Below are 5,538 nucleotides of genomic sequence, written 5' to 3'. Positions count from 1 at the left end.
CGCCGCCGCCGGGAGGGGGGAGGGAGGGGGCGGGGCAGGAGGCGTCACTTCCGCGCGAGGAGAGGGGGCTTCCGGCAGCTGCAGAAGTGGCGGCTGCCCGGGGGGAGGGGGGGCTGCCCCGTCCCGCTCCGCCCCGCCCCGCCGGGGCCGCCCTGGGGGCGGTGGGGCCAGAGCGGCCCGCCCCGTAGCGCCTGCCGCTCCCCGTCCGCGAGGGCCGCTTCCCGCCCCCGGGCCTCGCCGCCCGTCTGCCCTTCCCTGCGTGGCCGCGTTAGGCCGGGGGCTCGCGGCGCCCCTGCGTGCGAGGGGACCGCGGGAGCCTGGGGGCTGCGAGGGGGCCGCGGGGCCCGGGGCCGGCGGTGCTGGGCCCTCCCCGCACGGGGTGTACTGCAAAGCGGTTGTCGGGGGCTCTTCTCTCTCGGGGGATGGGGCCCACGCAAGCCCTGCTGGGCGCTTACTCGTGTTTCTCGCTCAGCCTCGGCTCCGAGGAAAATGGTGCCCAGCGGAGGGGAAGCGCGTTGGTTAATAGCCAAGGACCGTAATTAACATCTGTAAAATGAAGCAGACTGCTGCGTCTTCAAACCGGGGATGCACACGCTGGGCTCAGGACCGCAGTATAACGTGCGGAAAGGAGATTAACAAGCACAGACTGTTCCACGTTTAGCCGCACTCTGAAATACTCTGCTGTTGCAGAGCTCAGTTTTAACGTCACAAAGTGAAGACAACTAGTGTCAAATCAAGAGATTTTTTTTTTTTTTAATGCATTTAGAACTGTTAGGTTCGCAAAGACAGCTTCAAATTATTTTTGAATGAATGTGCCTCTTACCCAGATTCATGTTTAAGCCTCAGGTGGTTTAAAAAAGGCATCTCCTGGAACATAATGCACAACGTACATCATGTTCTGCACCATAGATGTTCTGCATTGTACATTATGTTGTACATCCAAAAACAAAGTTGATTTTTTTTACCTTATCATGAGCTGACAATAAGAAGCTTGTGTTTCTCAGACTGAATTAAAACAATGTAATTACTGCAAGGAATAAAAATGCTAGGTGTTACTTTTAGCTCGACTCAAAATTTCTTTTTCCATGCTGGGAGTACTTCCCAGTTCCTGGATCAACATCCACGTCCCAAACTGTCGTGAGTTCACACTGGGTCCAAGAGTTGGGTACAGACCACCCCCGTCTGCCTTGCTGCCCCCACGTTGCAGTCTCCATTGGAAGGAAAGATGAGTGGACCAGAAAAGAGCTGAAAAATCAGAGAACCGCAACAGGGGATATGCTGTGGAGCATGCCTGCTGACAGTTCAGGTGTATCTCAGGCATGGAGATGCTTAGGCATTATTCCTGGAGTTCTTATCCAGCTTGTGGCAAGTTCAAATTTATCAGCTGCAGACCTGGTGTCATTCCTGGTGTTAATAATTCTGGAAGCCTGAAACCCTGTAACTGAGTTTGTTTTCAACTCTATTGGAGTTTCCTGGTTAGAGGACCTAGCAGATCCCTTACCCTTTGGAAAAGTTCAGAGTATCACCTGAAAAAAAAAATTTTAGAGACGATAGTTAGAAAAAAACCAAAAAGCCTTAATTGAACTTTTAGCATTGGTTACAATTATGATTGATTGATTGATAATACTGTGTTTGATCACAGGTTAAAAGTACAAGTTCACATCTATGACTGCACAAGTCGCATGTGAATTAAATGATTCATTGGTTTTGCAAGGAAGATTCAGTTCTGGATTTGCCACAGTGCCTACAGGTACTGTTAAAGTATTGAGATCTAATTGGGCTCATGTATTTGCTTAATGATGAACCAATTTAGTGACTAGTCTTCTACATAACAAAATGAAGCACTGTGACACTTAATATTTCTGGCCGCACTGAACAAAGTTACTGAAGTCAAGAAGACTTAACCCTTGCTATCCTAGTGATCTGACAAAAATTCACAGGAGAATTCACAGGTGGTGTGCAGTTGAATGTTTTATATGCATCTGAATATCTTAAGAAAGTTATGCATAGATTAAAAGGGCAAGGAAATTAAGTATGAATGAGAAAGTCATTACAGTCAGCTCAGAAACCACCTCAGGGATTGCCACTAGCATTTGAAGGACCCCACCAGGGGTCTTTGAAGAGGCTGGAAAAGACATGGCCTCTTCTTTGCTCTTTAAGGTAATGAAGGGTGATCAGTGAAGCCCTTGGACCTGCCCCTGTGCTGTATTTTGCGCTCAGGAGGCTTTCCCACTTTGGAGCCTTTCTAAATAGTTTGACTTGCTAGATTTACTGCCCACAGGCATTTACGGAATAGGCTATGGTAATTTTTATTCTTGTATACATATTATCAAGCAAATTCTGTAAACGGTGTAGGAGACTAAATATTATGCAAGCTGTCCTATTTATTTTCTTCTGTGTTTTCATTCTTTTCATGAGTAGACTTACTAACTATGTCTTCATCTTTCTTGTGGTCAGCAATAGCTTCTTTGTGAATTATTATCTCTCCATGGAGCAACTTCAGAGTTGATCCACTTCAGTGAAAATGTTAATGCTTCGTGTTTTGTACACATCAAAATTATTTAGACCGTATGTTGCCTTCACCCGCTAAAATTCAGAAGGCTGAGGTGGAGCACGGGCTGAAATGTGATCATGAGAGGAAGAGTTATCGGTGGTACAACTTGATCTGGGGGAAGAGTCCTGACAAGGTTTGTTGGGACAGCAAAAGCCACAGGTTGTGAAGTAATTGCTCACCTTCCAAACCCATAGCCCACCATGAGAACAAGTGGCGGCAGATGAACTGGTGTCTTCCATCGGTTCCTCTTTCGCACCGTGGGATATTCTTTCATCTGACAGCAACAGCTGGAGCTCCCTTGATACCAAAAGCAGGAGGAAAAAGAGACACTGGCAGCTCTACAGAAGAAAGTGGCCTATACGTTAAGCCCCTGTTTCTCATGGATCCACAAGAGCCTATTTATTTGTATATTGTTCCTTTGGTCTCTTGTGCAGTAACGATGCAAATTCAAGTATGATCCTCATTTTGAACATGAAAGCAGCAGCTGGTGCTCTGAGAACCTTATGACGTGTGTCGTGTTAGTGCACAAGACCTCTCCACGCTTTCCTCTCCCAGGCCTTTCGGAGCCTTTTCCACTAGGATGTTACTGCTGCAAGACAAAGCGGGGGAGAATGCTTTTCCCACTCCTTTGTATTGTATGTGATTACTTCAAAATACATTTAAATGTATTACTTTGGGTAAGAGTGGCAGAACCAGTTTCAATATAATAATGTTTTTTAAAAGTAATCTATTTTTGCTAACATCAACACAGCAAAAATATATCTTTATAGTAAAAAAATAAATTTATGTTAGAAATTTCCCTGAGGAATTGAGACTGAGAATGGTACAGGAATTTTCAAACGGACTTTTTATTTTAGTATCAGAGTAAACTGTTCATGCAGTAATGTTATAGACAACAAAGTGAAAAGATAAGATATAAGATAAGAAAAAAAGCTGTGTTAATCAGGATAGTACTCAAATTTAGAAGAGGCCTCGGCTTAGTTGAGATCTGCAATGTATGTTTTGTTGTATAAACTTACGTCCTAGCTATGTTAGTCCAACTGCATCAAATACGTTTTGTTTCTTTAGGTGTAGTCCCGAAGCTTTTGATCTTTCCAAAGCTGCCTGGAGCCACAGTGCATGTTCTTTTATTGTTTTTCTCCCAGTAAAATATAATCCAAATGGTAAAAGTCTGTACACTCTAAACTGTAAGAAATAGTCTTTTCCACTGAAATGCCTCAGTTTATAAAACTGCACAGACAACAACTGAGAAAAAATGTTGCGTTCCAAATGAGGTGGCAAATAGGCACAAATCCTTGTCTGCGTACTTGCTTTCAAAGGCCAAAATTGCAAGTTTTGTTAACTCTAATGTAACTGCAGGCTGACAAGGAAAGAGACAGTCCTGTTCCCGTTCCCAAAGGTAGCAACAGCCTGTGCTGGGAGAGGGGCAATATTACCTCAGCTTTTGGTTGCGGCTCACAGTTATATTGGATTAAGTGTAACATGAAACTGCGTCCGAAGGGCATCTACAAGAACAACTACTGACACATCTATTGTAAGAAAATAGCTGGTATTATTCATCTCTTGCCCAGAGTTGTCTTTTTATAGGTATTCAATTGTTCTGGGCTCATACATGTGAGCATAGTGTTCCATCTTTTTTTTCCCCCCCTGTAACTGCCCATCAGTCTGCTCATTCTCTTGGTTCAGCTGTTCACTCTCTGGTTCAGAGACGGGTTGAAAATTATGGGTGATCACGAGATGATTCGCAAATGGCATGGCTATCCCAACCCTCAAGGCATGAAGGTGTATTAGAGAAGGTAAGTATAGTACAAGAGGTGGTAATAAATTCAGTTGCCCCCTTTTGAATCCACTTCCATATGAGCTGCTAATCAGAAGGCTCAATTACCTCCAGAAAAAGTATGAAATTGAATTTTCAGCTTTAAATCACATACTATTTTTTGGATAGCTTCACTTTCCCTTTGTTTAAAAACCTCTCTCCAAAATTTCATTTTTACCCTCAAGATAATCTATTTTTTGCAATACCTTTCTGCAGTTAATCTCCTCTTCTAAATTGACTGGAACCTCTTAAATGTGTTAAGTGCATTAAACATATCTTTCTTTCTCTGAATGGGCTATATGCATGTACAAACAAAGGAACAGCGCTATAAAGATCACTTTCAGATGGTTTTGATTTTTCAAATAATTTAAGCTCTGGGATAATTCAGTTGCATAGGTTTCTGTTAATTTTCTTTTTCCTTTTTAAGTTCTGTTTACTTCTGACACCAGGAGTCACTCTGAATTTGAAGAAATCTTCACTGCTCGCTCATGTATTGCACCTGCCTTAGCACTTTGAGCACGGGCTGGTACAACACTGTTCTCCAGGCTTCTTCTCTTCCAGCTGTTTAGAGATACAGCTTCAGACAGGAGAAGCCTCCCCCATAACATTCAGGTTTGGTTTTTTGAAACTTGTACACTTCCAGATTTCAGGAGTGGCAATATCTATCGTTACTGTGTTACAAATAAGCAGAATTAGTCTGGAACTGGAAAGCAATGTATCTTGTTCAAATCGCATGCCAACCTGTCTCACACTGGTCCTCATCCACGTCTACGCAGCTCTGCTGAGTGATGTCCGCCTGAGTGGTTAGCGATGGTCAGAGGGGGCATGTCCATGCCCATGGCCTCTGGGAGCTCACCGCTCCTGCTGCCAGGATGGCGTTTTCTGTGGCATGGCAAGTCCCAACCCCTATCCCACTGCTGGGAGTGCAGCAGAAGGGCTGGGTGTTCCATTTGTACCACCGAGATTTTGAGGAGTGGCTGTGCTGGGGTACAGCAGGCAGGTGCAGCGGGACGGGCTGCACCAGGCACCTTTGCAGAAGTGCAACGGGGAACAGGGATCGCTCTCGTCTGCAGCTCTCCTGGGGGCTGCAGAGGCAGCGGAGGGGAACGGCGGTTCAGAGGTTTTCCTTCCAACATCCCCTGAGAGTGCCCGGAGGATGAGGCTGCGC

The sequence above is a fragment of the Aptenodytes patagonicus genome, chromosome 1, assembly GCF_965638725.1.
Source record: "Aptenodytes patagonicus chromosome 1, bAptPat1.pri.cur, whole genome shotgun sequence".
Taxonomy (NCBI): domain Eukaryota; kingdom Metazoa; phylum Chordata; class Aves; order Sphenisciformes; family Spheniscidae; genus Aptenodytes; species Aptenodytes patagonicus.
Note: the sequence above shows the minus strand (reverse complement) of the source record.